The sequence below is a fragment of the Elaeis guineensis genome, chromosome 1 (assembly GCF_000442705.2).
Source record: "Elaeis guineensis isolate ETL-2024a chromosome 1, EG11, whole genome shotgun sequence".
In the NCBI taxonomy this organism is placed as follows: domain Eukaryota; kingdom Viridiplantae; phylum Streptophyta; class Magnoliopsida; order Arecales; family Arecaceae; genus Elaeis; species Elaeis guineensis.
This window is the reverse complement of record NC_025993.2, coordinates 36,377,261-36,395,718: the sequence shown is the minus strand read 5'-3', so window position 1 is coordinate 36,395,718 and position 18,458 is coordinate 36,377,261.

The following is an 18,458-nucleotide window of genomic DNA, read 5'->3' as shown; positions in this document are numbered from 1 at the left end:
TTTGTTCAGGCATTTTTATACTTTCAAACGCCATCCTTTGGCGAAGGACTGGTGGTACTTCTCCCCCCAGTTTGGTAAGAAGGGGTTGCTGAAGGGCGCCCCTTCCTCGATTCACAATTGGAAGGGGAAATTTCTCTTCGTCTACTGCCCGACCTTGGAACTGGGCCTGCCCCCTTGGGGGTCTCTGAGGGATTCCGTCCGCCGGGCTCCCAGCCTGGGAGAGGACGACCTCCAGGCCGCCCAGAAGCTTCTAAGTTATCCCACTCCTTCCCTTCCTAATCTTCTGAGGGAGCAGCTTCTTTTCAACATCGGCCTGAGCTCTCAGGATCCAGCAAGTATTTATCTTTTCTTTTCTTGCCTTTTTCTTCTTCTCTTTATTTTTTCCTTCCCGCTCTTTTCTTCCTCTTTCTTTCTCTCTTCTTTTCTCTTCTCTCTTCTTTTCTTTCTTTCTTCTTTTCTTTTTCTTTTTCTTTTTTTTTTTTTTTGACTCTGGACTGATCGGTGTTGCTTCTTCTTTCTTTTTTTTTTTCTTTTTCTCTCTTCTCTTCCTTTTTTTTTTTCTTTTTTTTTTAGCAATGGACGTCGAAGCCACGCGGATGCTCGCCAAGGGCATGAGAGCTCAGAAGAGGAAGGGTGCGACGGCCTCCGGATCGGCGAAGAGGGCCAGGGCGGAGGAGACGAGCTTGGCTGCGCCCGTCCAGGCGACCCCGACCATCGACATTCCTTCAGATGCCGAGCCAGCGGTCCCCCGGGCTTCCTCGAGGAGCCCGCCGACTGGGGCTCCCGCTCCGGGGGTTTGCCCCATGGAGGCATCCGCCGCGGGGAGGAGGAGGAAATCGATGGCTCGCAGGGCGAGCAGCCACCGAGCTGCTGCAGACAAGTCCGTCTGCTCTGAGGGGGGATCGGAGAACCCCTTTAACGACAAGGACCTGATCAGGCGGCTGCTCGATGGCTGCATCCTGTCCGATGTTATGGAGAGGATCGACCGCGCCGATCCCGAGCAGCGAGCTTGGGACTCTTTGGGGTCCTTCCTTGAGGTAAGCGGATGTTTATTTGCATGGTCACTCGGCCTTTGTTGTAATTCTCTATCCGTCCTTGCAGATTGGGCACCAGCTCTTCGCCTATGTCGAGGCAACGAGCCGCATGAGAAGGGACCTCCTTCAGGCGGAGGAGCGCTGCCAGGCCGAGGTTGCTCGCCTCCAAGCGAAGACGGCCGAAGTAACCGCCCTCTAGGAGGCCCTGGAGAGAGAGAGGCAAGCCCGGGAAGAGGAGAGACAAGCCCGGGAGGAGGAGAGACGAATCTTGGAGGAGTCGGTGAGGAAGGCGGAGGCCGAGGTCGCCCATTTGGCCGAGCAAACTCCGGTTCTGGTCTCGGAGGCCAGGGCCCTTGCGGTGGAGTTCAAGGTCTCCGCGGAGATGAGGGAACTGAACGTCCAGTTCGGCCAAGAGGCGTTCACTAAGGGGTTCGAGCTCTGCCAAGAGAAGGTGGCCAGCAGATACCCCGACCTCGATCTCGACTTTCTTGAGGAGTCTGAAGATGAGGCCGGCCCTTCGTCCGCCGCTACCGCAGTCGCACCCCCCGCGCCGAGCTCTCCACCTCCTGCCCCTGAGGTCTGAGACCTCCGATCTTGTGCTCTTATTTTGTCACCATATTTTCTTTCTGTTTGTCTTCAAAATTATTCAATCAATAAAATCGAATTTCTTATTGTGGATGGCCTCTCCTTCCCCCTCCTCCTCCTTTCTGCCTTTCTTCCTGAAATGAGCCGGTCTTTGACGTTTGCACCTCCCGATGGCAGTGCCCTGCTGAAGCACTTCCCTTGCCCCTGGGGGTCCCGCTGAAGTCAACTATCCAGCGGCTGAAAAAGGAGGTCCTCCACCTGACGAAGAAGTTGAAGAAGCCAGAGGGCGAGCTCCGCAAGTCGAGAAAATGCCATTCCGAAGCCGCCGCTGAGGCCGCCCACTTCAGGAGTCTCCAAGTGAAGGCAATCATGGATTACAGTCGGAGGAAGGCGAACTTCACAAAGGAGCTCGAGGAATGTAAGAAGAGCGCCAGCGACCGAACTTGGGCTCAAGAAGCCAGGATCAGCGCCCTTAAGGTGGAGCTATCAGCTGCGAAGAGGAAGATCGGCCAGCTGGAAGAAAACTCATCCCGGCTCCTGGCACGGGTTGATGATGAACAGAAGTGGTCGCAGAAGGTCTCCGACCTCCAGAAGCAGCTTCAAGACGCTGAGATGAGCCACGACGTGCAGCGGGCCAGCTGGCGCCGGCAAGTGGAAGAGTACAAAGGGAGATTCTGGCAGGCGGCGGACGAGGTTGTTCGTCTCCAGAGGCAGCTGGTTACTAGGGTGCAGCTTACTACCGTCCAAGATACCGAAGAGCTCCAAGCCCTGAGAGGCACTGTCGAAGGGATTTCTGTCTCCCTTGGGGAGAAGACAGCCAAGCTTCAACAAGTGAGAATCCAACTGGCGCTTGAGCGGAAGGCCATCACAGATGCAGAGGCAGAGTCCGAAGTTCTGCGGAAGCGGCATCGAGAAGCGGAGGCTGAGAGCCGGCAACTTCGTCAGGCGCTCCAGGATACGCTGCGGAAGAAGGAAGAACTAGAAGAAGCAGTGGAGAACCTGAGGCAGTCTTGGTTGAGGGATGGAGGTGATAACCCTAGGTCGGAGGGAGCGGGGCCTCTTTAGAGCTCTTTTGTAGTCACCCCCTTTTTTCTTCTTTTTTTTTTGTCGTTTTGTCCTTCTTTCCCTGGCCGTCCCGACCCTGTAGTACGTATATCAGAAATGGAAAAAGAGTGTTTTGTGTTACCTTGTCCACGTGTAGCACTGATATTGTCATCGGTTGAACCATTCTGATCGTTTGGCTTGTTTGACGTAGATGTCGTTGTGGGGGGGGGCTCTTTCCTTTCATCCGACCTTGTTACGCGGTCAAGTTTCGCCACCATTATTAACCCTTGCTGTAGAAGTGGCGGATGGAGCCCGGCTCCCGTAGGAGGCCGGGTGAAGTCTTCCTTGGCGGCGGAACCCAGCTACCGTGGGAGTCCGGGTGAAGTCTTCCTTGGCGGCGGAACCCGGCTCCCGTAGGAGTCCGGGTGAAATCTTCCTTGGTGGCGGAACCCGGCTCCCGTAGGAGTCTGGGTGAAGTCTTCCTTGGCGGCGGAACCCGGCTCCCGTAGGAGTCCGGGTGAAGTCTTCCTTGGTGGCGGAACCTGGCTCCCATAGGAGTCCGGGTGAAGTCTTCCTTGGCGGCGGAACCCGGCTCCCGTAGGAGTCCGGGTGAAGTCTTCCTTGGTGGCGGAACCCGGCTCCCGTAGGAGTCCGGGTGAAGTCTTCCTTGGCGGCGGAACCCGGCTCCCGTAAGAGTCCGGGTGAAGTCTTCCTTGGCGGTGGAACCCGGCTCCCGTAGGAGTCCGGGTGAAGTCTTCCTTGGTGGCGGAACCCGGCTCCTGTAGGAGTCCGGGTGAAGTCTTCCTTGGCGGCGGAACCCGGCTCCCGTAGGAATTCGGGTGAAGTCTTCCTTGGCGGCGAAACCCGGCTCCCGTAGGAGTTCGGGTGAAGTCTTCCTTGGCGGTGGAACTCGGCTCTCGTAGGAGTCCGAGTAAAATCTTCCTTGGTGGCGGAACCCGGCTCCCGTAGGAGTCCGGGTGAAGTCTTCCTTGGCGGCGGAACATGGCGGAACCCGGCTCCCGTAGGAGTCCGGGTGAAGTCTTCCTTGGTGGCGGAACCCGGCTCCCGTAGGAGTCCGGGTGAAGTCTTCCTTGGCGGCGGAACCCGGCTCCCGTAGGAGTCCGGGTGAAGTCTTCCTTGGTGGCGGAACCCGGCTCCCGTAGGAGTCCGGGTGAAGTCTTCCATTTTGCTCGAGCCGGTGCGAGGTTCTCCTCTCGTTACCAGCCTGGCTTGTGGGGGCGCGTCAGGGCGCTGTAAGGCCTCTCCCCCCTCCGGTCTAAAAGAACTGGGCCTTCAACTTCGCTCATGTCAGGATGAGGTTCTCCTCCTGTTCCTGACATGGCTGTGGGGGCACATTAGGGCGTTGCAAGGCCTCTCCCCCCATCTGGTCTAAAAGAATCGGGCCTTTGACTTTGCTCAAGTTAGGGCGAGATTTTCCTCCTGTCCCTAACAGGGCTGTGGGGGCACATTAGGGCGTTGTAAGGCCTCTCCCCCCATCCGGTCTAAAAGAACCGGGCCTTTGACTTTGCTCAAGTTAGGGCGAGGTTTTCCTCCTGTCCCTAACAGGGCTGTGGGGGCACATTAGGGCGTTGTAAGGCCTCTCCCCCCTCCGGTCTAAAAGAACCGAGCCTTCAACTTCGCTCATGTCAGGACGAGGTTCTCCTCCTATTCTTGACATGGCTGTGGGGGCACATTAGGGCGTTGCAAGGCCTCTCCCCCCATCCGGTCTAAAAGAACCGGGCCTTTGACTTTGCTCAAGTTAGGGCGAGGTTTTCCTCCTGTCCCTAACAGGGCTGTGGGGGCACATTAGGGTGTTGTAAGGCCTCTCCCCCCATCCGGTCTAAAAGAACCGGGCCTTTGACTTTGCTCAAGTTAGGGCGAGGTTTTTCTCCTGTCCCTAACAGGGCTGTGGGGGCACATTAGGGCGTTGTAAGGCCTCTCCCCCCATCCGGTCTAAAAGAACCGGACCTTTGACTTTGCTCATGCCAGGACGAGGTTCTCCTCCTGTTCCTGGCATGGCTGCATTTTTGGCGGGATCCTACCCAGTCATAATACATCCACGCTAGGTGGGAGGGACACGTTAGGCAAAAAGAAAAGTAGATTCAAGGCGAAATAGTGAGTGATACATTTACAGTTTTTTCGCTCCTCCTTGAGGCCCTCCGGTGATGGAGTCGATGGTCCCGATGGGAGGCCGGTCTCCGGGTTGCTCCTTCCTTTTCTGCGATTCAGGCGGCGGGAGGGCTCTTGGCCGGTCCCCTCTACCCCCAGGCCTGCGGCGGATGAATCTGTCGAGTCGACCTCGCCAAATGAGCTCCTCGATCTCGTCCTGGAGCTGGATGCATTCCTCCGTGTCGTGGCCGTGGTCGCGGTGGTAGAGGCAGAACTTGTTGGGGTTGCGCTTCCCGGGGTGTGTGCGCATCCTCTCCGGCCTAGGGAGCTGCTCCCTGACCTCCATCAGTACCTGGGCCATCGAGGCGTTGAGGGGGGCGTAGTTGCGGAATTTCCCTGGTGGGGAACCCCGCCGAAACCTGTTGTCCGGGCTTCCCTGCCTGCGTGCCCGGCGTGGAGTGTGGGCGCGCTTATGTCCAGGAGGGGATCGGGAGCGAGGCCGGGCTTCCTTTGGCCTCTTCTCAACTGTGGGTTTACTCGAATCTCCCGCCTGACGCTCCCTTGCTGTCTCTTCGTCCTTCATCTTGAAGGCTTCTTCCGCTCGGGCGTATCCTTCAGCCCGAGCCAGTAAATCGGCAAAATCCCTGGGTACTTCTTCTCCAGGGAGTACAAAAGATCATTCTTCTGAAGGCCACCTTTCAGGGCGGCCATGGCAACTGACTGGTCCAAGTTTCGGACCTCCAACGCCGCGATGTTGAAGCGGTTGACGTAGGCCCGTATGGACTCCCCTTCCCTCTGCTTGATGTTGATGAGGGACTCCGAACCCTTCCGGGGACGCCGGCTGCTGACAAAATGGGCCACAAATTGGTGGCTCATTTGATCGAAGGAAAATATGGTACCCGGCTTCAGAGCCGAGTACCAGTTCCTCGCTGCTCCCTTCAAAGTAGACGGGAAAGCCCGGCACAAGATGGCGTTGGGAGCACCGTGAAGCAGCATCATCGTTCGGAAGGCCTCCAGATGATCAACCGGGTCCGACGTCCCGTCGTAGCTTTCGAACTGGGGAAGCTTGAAGTTCGGCGGGATCGGTTCCTGCATAATCATTTGGGAGAAGGGAGGGTCAGTGCAAATATCCTCACCATAAGCGGAAGGCGCGTGGCTGAGTTCTTCGATCCGCCGGTTCATCTCTTGGAGCCTCCGATCTAGGAAATCCTCTCGACTTCGAGTCTCGAGGGTCCTTTGGCAGAACGGGGGCAGGGATCTTCCAGGGGTGGAGTCGTGGTCCGATTGAGGGCTCTCTACCCTCGGATTCGCCTTCCCGGGAAGGACAGGGCGGCTGGCCCAGGTGGCCCGCCCCGCCGTCGGGTTCTGGCATTCCGGAGATGCCCCCTCTGGATGCGCCGATGCCTGTGGTTGCTGCTGCTGCATTGCTTGTACGGCTTCGACGAGGCCTTTGACCTGCTGCGCCAGCAAGTCAAACTGCTCCACGCCGACCGCCGCCGCCGGAGGGGGAGGAGGAGGAGGCTGAGAAACGGGAGGGGAGGCTGGAGCCTGAGATCTAGCCACAGAGGCCGTGGACCGCCGGGTGGACGCCTTGCGCGGAGGCATCGAGTGTCGATCTCGCGGGGGAGGATTAGGAGTGGATGACGGAGAAACGGTCGGAGGCGGCTCCGTTGAACACTCCTTTAAGAACAAGGGTGCTGCGAAGGCACAGCCCTTCCTCTAGCGCCAATCCTGTTGGTGCAAAAATCTGCTTGCGCCGGAGAAGCTGGAGTCGGGGAAGCCGCGGTCGCCGCCGGGACCTGCAAGGGAAGTCTAAACCGGAGGTGGGGTTGCTCCGGCAAGACCCTCCGACGCTCAAGTCAGTTCTCTGCCTCAACAAGAATGGAGTGCTCGAACGGAGAATTTAGCAGAGTTTTGGGATAAGAAAATGAGCTTAAAGAATAACGTATCTGGGTCCCCCTTTTATAGGCGGAGGAGGCAACGGATTGATGGCGACGTTTGTAACCGTCTGGTAGTGGGCCGCCCATGGTCAGGGGAATTGATTGCAAAGGATAGTGGAGTAGACGCGTGGCCATCACCGTGGCTCGCCACGTGGAATCTGTTACGAGGGGTGGAGCAGCGTCCGTTGTCGTGACTCGCCAGCGGATGGAAGAATCGCATGGAATCTGTCGCAGGAGGTGGAGCAGGTTTGTGGCCTGCCAGGGGGTAGTGGAGCTGTGCGGAATCTGCCACAAGAAGTGGAGCAGGGTGGCGATGGTTACTGCGGCCTGTCAGGGAATGATGGAACTGCGCGGAGTCCGCCACAGGAAGTGGAGCAGGGTCGTGGCCATTTTGGTGGCCTGCCAGGGGGCGCGGATCTGTTGATTGAAGCTCGGCAGCGGCCGGAGCCCGGTTTCTGTAGAGGTCCGGGAGAGGTCCTCCTGGCGGTTGGGGTCGTGGGTGGAGCCCGACTTCCGGGGGAGTCCGGGTGGAACCCTCTCGGAGCTGAAGTTGCGGGTGGAGCCCGGCTCCCGTAGGAGTCCGGGCGGAGTCCTCAGCAGCCGTTGTTGAGGACGGAGCCCGGCTCCCATAGGAGTCCGGGCGGAGTCTGCTTGCAGCTGCAGTCGTTGGCGTCGAGGATGAAGCCCGGCTCCCTTAAGAGTACGGGCGAAGTCCTCCTGTAATTAAAATTAAAGGCGAAGTCTGGCTCTCGTAGGAGTCCGGACGGGGCTTACCAGCGGTTGGTGCTGAGGACGAAGCCCGGCTCCCGTAGGAGCCCGGTCGGAGCTGTGCTGTGGTTGGTGTCGACGGTGGAGCCCGGCTCCCGTGGGAGTCCGGGCGGAGCTGTGCTGCTGTCGGCGGCGGAGCCCGGCTCCCATAGGAGTCCGGGCGGAGCTGTTCTGCTGTCGATGGCGGAGCCCGGCTCCCGTAGGGTCCCGGGCGGAGCTGTGCTGCAATCAAAGTTAAGGGTGAAGTCCGGCTCTCGTAGGAGTTCGAATGGAGCTTACCATCAGTTGATACTGAGAGCGGAGCCCGGCTCCCGTAGGAGTCCGGGCGGAGCTGTGCAGCAGTTGATGTCAGAGGCGGAGCCCGGCTCCCGTAGGAGTCCGGGCGGAGCTGTGTAGCAGTTGATGTCGGAGGCGGAGCCCGACTCCCGTAGGAGTCCGGGCGGAGCTGCGCAGCAGTTGATGTCGGAGGCGGAGTCCGGCTCCCGTAGGAGTCCGGGCGGAACTGTTCTGCTGTCGGCGGTGGAGCCCGACTCCCGTAGGAGTCCGGGCGGAGCTGTTCTGCTGTCGGCGGTGGAGCCCGGCTCCCGTAGGAGTCCGGGCGGAGCTGTGCTGCTGCCGGAGGCGGAGCCCGGCTCCCGTAGAAGTCCGGGCGGAACTGTTCTGCTGTCCGCGGTGGAGCCCGGCTCCCGTAGGAGTCCGGGCGGAGCTGTGCTGCTGCCGGAGGCAGAGCCCGGCTCCCGTAGGAGTCCGGGCGGAACTGTTCTGCTGTCGGCGGTGGAGTCCGGCTCCCGTAGGAGTCCGGGCGGAGCTGTGCTGCTGTCGATCCCGCCGAGGGTTTCGACTGTGGGTATTTTATACCCAACAATGAGAAAGAGAGTTTCTCTCTCTTCCCTCTCTCGCTTCAGCCTGAACTAGTATTTTCTCTCTCTAGAATTGGACTTTCTCTCTTCTTTCTCTCTCTAGAATCTTCTCTCTAGATTATTTCTCTCTCCTAAGATTTTTTAGAATTTTGAGAAGAATGATGATGAATTTAAATGATCCTAGTGATAGATTTTTGATCTGTGATCGTCAGACGGTACACCGACATCCATTTTGATCAGATCAGATATTTTTAAGATTTTAATTTTTATAATTTTATTAAATTATCCACATGATAATCTTTGCATGATTTGATCTGATCGATCGAATTTATTGAATCATATTGTCTGAAGAATTCAAGATGAGTTTTCTCTCTCTAAAATTTTTCTCTCTAGAATTTTCTCTCTCTAAAATATTCTCTCTCTTGATTGATTCTCTCTCTAAAAAGGTTAGTGAATGAAGAAATTTTTTTTAATAATCCTGATCTGATTCTAATGAAGAATCCTGATCCATGATTGTCAAACAGCGTACTGGCACCCACCTTAATCAGACCATGAATCTTTAGATTTGATTATCCATGATTTCGATCTAGCCATGACTTGATTTGATCATGTTGATTCTACCAATTGAGATATTGGATCAATCGTAATGTTGGATTGTGTCACCTGATCAATTCGAATTGTACCTCATGAATTTTCTCTCCTCTGATTTTATCTCTCCACTTGATTTTATGAAATCGATGAAGAAACCTCGGTCCTATCACTTCGAATCTGATTTGATCTGATAGTCAAACTTTGGATCGTTTAGGTCTTAATTAGATTTTGATTAGATGAAATTAGATGATCGGATCCAGTCTAAACCGTTGAAATATGGTATTCATATTTTTTCTAATTATTGAAAGTGATTCTGTATAGGATTGTAGATGTTTGATCATGGGATATCGCGATATGATCTACGAACAAAATTTTTGGAAGAAAAATTATAGAATTATGTGGATTTATTGGAATACGTTCGAGGTAAGTAATGTTTCATTTTTTCTAGATTTATCGATAAATTATAATATATTTTTCTGACATGATTTGTGTAATGATGCATGAATTGGATGAATGATATTTTGTTATGAAAATATCTTATTTGAAATGTTATGATGAAGCATGATTGAACATATTGATTTCATGATGCATTACATTGATTGATTTCGATACTACATGATTATATATTTTATTATCGAAACTAGAATATGAAATATAATTTATAAAGAATTATGATATAAGAAACATTATGACAACCTGACTATGTAAAGGACCCCGCCAATGGGGGCATATACGTTGGCAATTGATTGTCCTGAGGGTTTATGTCGCCAGCGAGACCAGCGATAAACCACCAGCGAGACCAGCGGTTCCAAAGGACATGGCTGCCAGATGATTCGCAGCCTACCGCAAGCAGATACGCGGTATTATGACCCTGCCACAGAAAAAATGTAGTCATAGCTCATGGTTGACGAAAAGAAATTGAAGAACAAAAGAAATTGAAATCTCGAAAGAAACTTGAATTTTCGAAAAAGAAATGAATTTGGCATGAATTATATTGCATAATTGAAATTGATTTCGAATTGATGAACTCTATATGCTTATTTTCTATAAATGATTATTTACTTATATGCCTGATGAAATCTGTTGAGAAGTGATCATTGCTTACTGGGTTGTCTAGCTCATTACCTCTTATTTTACTATTTTTACAGATATTGAGGAATTAAGATGATACAAGATATGAATGGAAGAGTGATAAGAAGCAGAATCTCTATACTTTTATTTTCGGTTGAAAGTCTTATTGAATTTGATGTAAGGACTATGAATTATTGTTGAATTTATTGAGATATTAAAGAAATAATTTAGGTCATTATATTTTGGATTTAAATTATTGACTAATTATTTCGCTGTTGTTTTAGGATAGTATGATAAGATGCCTTGCATGCTTATGGGAAGAGTTTTCTATGAGTATGCAGCGGTTGCCATGACTCTCGATTTACAATCTCGGGTCAGAGGTGTGACAGTAGTGATGAGAGGCAGGAGGTAGGACAATAACCTCTATCGCATGGAGGGATCAATGGTGACCGGAGAGTCTGATGCAGCAGCTGCAGTACAGGACCAGCAGGGGGCTTACAGGATGTGGCACTACCACCTAGGCCACATGGGTGATAAGGAGCTGAGGGAGTTGAGCAGGAGAGGACTCATCTCTGATCTGGAGGATGATGCTACAGGGGAGATCTGTGTGCCTTGCCAGATGGAAAAGCAGAGGAGAGTTCAGTTCAACATCAGTACAACCCACAGTGCAGCCCCTCTGGAGTTAGTACACACGGATGTGTGGGGACCAGCCCCAGTTTCAGCTAGGAATGGGGCCAGATACTTCATGATCCTGATTGATGATTTCTCAAGAAAACTCTGGATTTACTTCATGAGAGAGAAGTCAGAGGTCTTCACCAAGTTCAAGATCTGGAGAGCTGAGGTGGAGAAGGAGCAGGAGAGGAGTGTGAAGTGTCTGAGGTCAGACAATGATGGGGAGTACACCAGTAGAGAGTTCCAGGACTACTGTGAGGAGTGTGGGATCAGGAGACACTTCTTAGTTAAGGGGACTCCACAGTAGAATGGGGTGGCCGAGAGGATGAATAGAACACTTCTGAAAAAGGCATGATGCATGAGGCTGCAGGCAGGGCTTCCAAAGGCGTTCTGGGTTGACACAGTTGACGCAGCGAGTTACTTGGTCAATCGGTCACCTCACACCAGGTTGGATGGCAGGCTTCCAGAGGAGGTGTGGTCTGGGAGGATAGTTGGGCTGGGCCATCTACGGGTATTTGGGTGCACGGCCTATGTGCACATTGGAGCTGGTGAGCGGAGCAAGCTAGATGCCAAATCACGCAAGATGGTGTTTCTAGGCTATCCGCGAGGAGTTAAGGGATACAGACTGTGGGATCCCTTGGAAAAGAAGGTCATCATTAGTCGGGATGTGACTTTTGATGAGGAGTCAGTCCTACGGAGGAGAGCAGGCATGGAGGAGCAGGAGGAGGTCCAGCAGGGCGCTGCTGACAGCTTACCTCTTTGATTTTGTCTCTTGCAGGTACTATGGGAGGACATGACATTCAGGTGGAGAACCTACCTAAGGTGTCTCCACAGGTGGAGAGGACTCGGATGGATGATCGAGGTGGAGAGGTCCAGCAGGAGCGAGCTGGACCAAGGATTGATATCGGTGTTGCCCTATACAAGCCCAAGAGGATCATCAGGCAATCGAACCGATATGGCTTCGAGGAGACGCTGTCATATGCCCTGGTGACAGTGAATGGAGACCCATATACATATCAGAAAGCTATTGAGAGCTAGGACAGAGAGCGGTGGGTCCAGACGATGTCCGAGGAGATGTAGTCTCTCCACCAGAACCAGACATGGCGATTGGTGCAATTGCCACAGGGGAAGAGGCCCATTGGCTGCAAATGGGTCTACAGTTTCAAGGAAGGGCCTTCAGAGCAGGGAGGTATCAGATTCAAGGTGAGGTTAGTGGCCAAGGGATACTCCCAGAAGGAAGGCATCGACTTTAGCAAGGTCTTCTCTCCCGTCATCAGACATACTTCCATCAGAGTGTTGCTAAGTATTGTAGCAGCTCAGGATTTAAAGCTGGAGCAGATGGATGTCAAGACGGCGTTCCTCCATGGACATTTGGAGGAGAGGATTTACATGGAGCAGCCACCCAGTTTCAGGGATCCAGGATCAGAGGGAAAGGTTTGTTTGTTGCAGAAGTCATTGTACGGGCTGAAGCAGTCGTCGAGGTAATGGTACAAGCGGTTTGACTCCTATGTGCACAGCATTGGACTTTCTAGGTGCGAGTTTGATCCCTGTGTTTATGTTCAGTCTCTTGAGGATGGTTCTAGGATGTTCCTACTCTTGTATGTGGATGACATGCTTATAGCATGCAAGAGTAGGAAGGTTGTGCAGGATCTGAAGGCATCCTTATCTCGGGTGTTTGAGATGAAGGATTTGGGTCCTACAAGAAAGATCCTAGGCATGGAGATTTTCAGAGATCGAGCTCAGAGGGTGCTGCATCTATCTCAGGGGGGCTACATACAGAAGGTCTTAGAGAGGTTCGGGATGAAGGGAGCAAAGCTGGTGGAGCTACCACTTGCCGGTCACTTCAGACTCTCGAAGACCATGGCGCCACAGACTGAGGTGGAGGCTCAGGAGATGGAGATGGTTCCTTATGCTTCAGGAGTTGGGAGCTTGATGTATGCGATGGTCTGTTGTAGGCCAGACATCGCTCATGCAGTGAGTCAGGTTAGCAAGTTCATGGCGCAGCCTGGTAGGGAGCATTAGAGAGCTTTGAAGTGGATATTCAGATACCTGGCGGGTTCAGTTGGAGTTGGCATCTGCTACGGACAGCGAGGAGGTGCAGTGGGATACTCTGACATGTCCAGGGAGGCTCAGGGGCTGATTGGCGATTATGTAGATGCAGACTTCGGTGGAGATGTGGATACCCGAAGGTCTACGACAGGCTTTATCTTTAGCCTGTATGGAGGTCCTATTTCTTGGAGATCGAGTCTGCAGCCTATCACGGCCCTATCCACTACAGAGGCGGAATACATCAGGCTGACAGAAGTAGCTAAGGAGGCAATTTGGCTGAAGGATTTGTTGACGGAGATGGGCCTTACTCAGGAGGCCATTAGAGTGCACTGTGATAGCTAGAGTGTACTTCTATTAGCACAGAACTTAGTCTATCATGCAAGGACAAAGCACATCGACATTCAGTATCATCGGATCAGGGAGCTTGTGGAGGATGGTGAGGTGGAGCTGGTAAAGGTACACACCAAGGAGAATCCAGCTGATGCACTTACGAAGGTACTTCCATGGGACAGCTTTCAGAGATGTGTTGAGCTGATTCAGCTGATGGACAGAGTGAAGCTGGTTGAGGCCTTGGGACACCAAAGTGGAGATTGTTGTGATCCAGGTGGTGTGCCCAAGGCCCAGGGGACCAAGGCTAAGGCCAAGGTCCATCATTCATGAGAGCTTCATGGAGGCTCTAGGACTAGTTGAGCCCTAGGTTGAAAAGCTGTGGGCCTTTCGGGTTCTTGAGGTCTAGATTATGTGGACCTCAAGGGATCAACTCTTTATGGGCCAGGTCTGGGCCCAGAATAGGTGAGATTAGGTCGAGTCATGGGTGTACATGGGCTTGGGTTAACCTAATCTCCCATAGAGTTGGTCAAGGAAGTTTTGGGTTTGGGTCACTTGACCCTGTGTTTATATATACATGCACTGTATAGGTTTGATGAAGCCAAGGAATACAAAACTCTTTCTCCCAAGTCTCTCTCTCTCTTCTCCCTCTCTCTCCAGCTATTCTCCATGTCCCAGGAGCAAGAAACCCTAGGGTTTCTTGCCGCCAGGTCCCAAAAAGGCAGGAGAAGCAAGGGGAGGCGCTAGGGTTTTGAGCCTCCTCCCCTTTGTGCCGCCAACCCTTTTTGTCTCTCCCTCTCTTGCAGCCATCCAAACATCAGGTCCAAGATCTGAAATCTCTTGAGAAGAGGTTGGTATAAGTTTCTCTCAGATCTGGAGTTGATCTGAGGTCGTTTGAGGCATGCGTGAGATCTCCATCAACAGATCTACAGGAAAGACTGCAGCAGGACAGATCTGCAAGGTCTGTTTCTATCTACCTTCTTTCCTATCTAAAATACCCCAATTTAAGATCTATGAATTGGAAGACCTCGATCCAGGCCTGATCTAATTGGGTACCAGATCTTGGATTTTTTAGAGATGATCTTAGAGGTGTTCTTCATCTGGAATAAAAGGCTGATGAAGAAGACAGCAACTAGGCTGATTTCGTCAAGGGCCTTTGATCGAGTCCAGAAGTCTTCAGATTTGTTCGTTGCTGGTTCCGCTGCACCCAAGATCCGTGGGAGGATCCGGGATCATGCTCCTACACCCAAAATTTTCCACTCTTTCTCTCTTACATGGAATGTGGTTGTGGACCAAGTCAAAGTAGGAATTAGTTTGGATTTCAAATTCTATGAGATAGAATTTTAGGAAACCAAAACTCTTTTCTTATGGCACTGATTTTACCTAGATTTTTTTTTAAAATTTTTATGGATTTTATGGCATATATTGTGCACCTTTTTCTGATGATCCATGGTAGAAAAAGAAAGAGGGGCCGCCCATGAGTTGGGCACCCCTTGTCTTGCCCTGTTTGGATTTTCCTTGACTAGGTATTTGACCTAGACAAGGATTCTTCATATCTCATTATTTAAGATAAATTTCTTCTTAAAATTTTTGTAAATTATAGAACATTCAGAGACCTTTGGGGCATGTGAAAATCAAAGAGAAAGAGTATTGGGGCATGGAGATATAATAGACACAAAATTAAGTGTCTGGGTTAGAGTGAAGAGAAGAAGAAGAGGGTCTTCTTCTAGGGTTGCTGTGTTCACCTCTTCTCTTTCTCCATCTGTGAGTTTTCTAAAAGTATCTCATATATAAAACTCCTTCTCCTACTTCTCATCTTTGGAAGAATCTAAATCAAGAAGAAGGAGGCATCTGATCAACCATCGAAGAAGGATCAGCACAGTATTAGCATATTGTGCTGATTTTTTGGATCAGGACTTCTGATCGTAATTCATGGGCTCGTGTAAGGACTCCTAAAGGCGGGATGCATGTGCAGCTCACAACATTATCTTCAAGCCTGGATCAGCAAAGTTAGAATGTCTAACTTACAAGATAATAGATCTGATCTATTATATTTTACATACATTAGATGTAGTATAGAAACATATTGATATGATCAACATGTAGTTCTTGCTCTTTATATTTTAATTTTTGATTTAATACTATGTAATAATCATGTAATAAGATCTTAGATCTAGGAATTCTCAAGTTTTATAAGATAAATTTTTATTTATTTTAGTCTTCCACTGTCTGATCTTGAAAAAGTTTCAAGATCTAATCCTGAAACCCTAGATCTGGTTCCTTCATATTTCACATCTCATGAGGTATACATCAAATCTCGTGATATACTCGATGGCTGATCTTTTTCTTGAGTAAGCCTCTGCCATTAATCTAAAAGTCTTTGTTGGTAGGAGGTAGGGAGGTACTTCTCTCTGAGTTTCTTTTTCATCTCATCTCATCTCAGGTTTCTATCGGATCTTGTTTTCTTTGCTTGAGTAGATGCTCAACACTTTCTTAATAAAGTTGGGTTTGCCTAACCAACTTCATCCTAGCAAAGCTAACTCTCCTTACTTCAGATATTTCATACCATCCAAAGTAGTGGTCCATGCCTGATTTTTAGTCTAGATACTCTCTCGGATCTAGACAACCATCAAAACTTAGGGCTTCGACCTTCACATTCCTAAGGATATGCTCATCTTGGTCGAACTGATTATGGTGCGGGCATGCCCCTATAGGTTGATCAAGTTCTTGGTTCCTACCTCTTTATCTTATAGGCAGTCGGAGAGACTCAAGTTTAGGTTGTTTCTACCTAGCTTCTTCTAATACTACTATTCTCTCATTCATGGCTTTCATAAAATTTTTCATGTCATCAAACTTTTCAGTTAGAGCATTAATGATAGCTGCTGTATTAGGATCCATATTGGTGTTGGTGGGGAAGTAGGATGTTGGTACCAAGTACCTGATCTAGTGGTCATGCAAATCTAGGATGCAAGAATAAGATGCAATAAAAAAATTAAAATGCTTAAAAGTAAATTACAAAATTTAAAGTGCTAAAATTTAACTTGCAGAAATTTAAATTGCTGAATTTAAACTAAAGCTCTAATCAACTGGCTCTGATACCAAATTGATGCGGGACAATCCTAAAGAAAAGAGAAAGAAACCAATCTTAATGATCAAGCTCCCTTCTGTTCATCAACAATAAATCACGTTCGACCAAGGATATCACTATTTTCAGGACAAACAATATAGTTACCTATACTCTACTCAGGAGGTGTGATTGATTAATACGAGACCAAAGTGAGATCAATCTAAATGACGCAGATGAATATCATTTTAGAGATTAGTAAATAACTAGCAACAGAAAAGTCTATAAACAGATAGCAGAAATTAAACATACTCGTGAGTAAATGTAAAAAAAAATATAAATAGAATGAGAGAGAATATAACATTAAATCTGTTAGAAAATTCGAGAAGATGATAAGAATTCGGATCATGGTAGTTAAGAAACTATCCTGATTAGGGCTCTTAATCTTTAACCAAATAAATCCATCGATAAAGTACTAGGTCTTTACTAACGTCGGATCTAACCAAAAAATAAAAATCATAGATCAATTGAGAAGGAACGAAGGTCTTTGACAGTATATGATCTGTAGAATAAGAGATCATTTTTTTTCTTTCAACATGATAGATAAAAATTTTAGAGGAGACAGATGTTCTTTTGGTGGGATAGGCTTGCATGGGTAGATGGTGGAGTCAAATCGAGGTCGTAGGAACATTGGATCTCAAGTAGATGAAGATTTAAAAGATAGGATAGAAAGTGGACCTCACACCCTCTTCTTATGGGACAATTTTGGATCTCACACCCTCTCCCTCTCAGAGCGATTGACACAAGTATTTGGGGGGTTGGTAAAATCCTTCATGGTTCTCTTCATGAAAAATACAAAGGTTTATATAGGACCCTAGAGGTCCTATTTCTTTAGAAATCCCTTATCTTTTACAAGGAAGAAATCAGCCCTCCCACAAAAAAGTAAAATATTATGTCTAGTTTCCAAACAAAGTAATCTATCATGGGAAAGAAATCAGCCTTTAACAAAATAAGTAAGTAGCTAAGAACTCTTAAGGAATCCTAGAGAAGAAATGGAACTCCATGTGGGCACTTGATGCTTGGCATAACTTGACATGAGAATCCTTGAGCACGACACATGCAGGCATTCATATTTGTTTCCTGGGCATGTGGAGAGTGGTGGCTTCAAAAATGACATGGACAAACCCAATACAAACCCAAGTATGGCCCTATGGATCCAAAATTAAATGCATCAAAAATTTATTGACTGAAAATAAATAACTGAAGTAGAGTCAGTCTAATGGGGCTTCTTTGATCCAAATCGAATCTAAATCATATCACAGACTTTTGATGGCTTTTGTGTCCGCACTAGAGGTCCTCCCTATTTATAGATGATTTTTCATGATCTAATAGACTAGGAGTCTTAATTCAAATCAGCTTTGAATTAATCCTTCCCTTATCTAATTAGAAATCCTATTTGAGATAGCATAGGTGCCTAACTAGGCAACCTCATGCACCCATGCCTACACCTAAGTGTGGGGCGGCAACAACCAGCACCCCACCCCCTTTGATTGGCCATGAGGAGAAAGAGTCTCAGTAAAATTGGACTCTAAGTATCTAATCCAAAAATGGATCAATTCGAATCCAATTCAAATCTGATTCAAATCAATTTTGAATAGGCTATCAATCCCAAACTGTTTAGGATTTAGAACCAAGTCTAACTTGAATTTTTAATCTAATTAAGTCTAATTAAATTAGATCTAATCTAAAATTAATTAACACTTAAATCAATCTCTCATAGACTTCTTGGATCATAGATCAAATCTTGTTCATCCTCGAAATTGAACCTGAACCTCATGTCTAGTGCTAGCTAGACATAGTCAACTGTTTAATCCTGTATGACCCTTAACTGAATTCTCAATCAAGTTAATCTATTTGTTCAATCAAATCACATACTTTTAAATTGAACATATAGACTTAGGTCAATTCTTTTCTATGCCACTTGACTTTGTGCGTGACTCCATAGGTTCGAATACTAAGCCGATAGCACAGGAACCATTTTTCTGTACTAATTGAAGTTACTATTTAGCAATAGTTTCTGACGTCCGGATAGGTCGAATATTTACAAGACAATATTCAAGAACCTATGCATATGGTTACCGCATAATTCATCCCTTTGATCCTGAATGCTCTAGGATGGTTTAGGGTCAAACTGTTAACCCTGAAGGATCATCCTTATTGTATTCCAACCTTTTAAATCCATCAGATGAATTATCTTGATCAAGATTTTACTAAATTAAAATACAGCAATGCATCAGCTCCTATAATCTGAAGGGGTCAATTTCATCTTGATCCACATATAGGC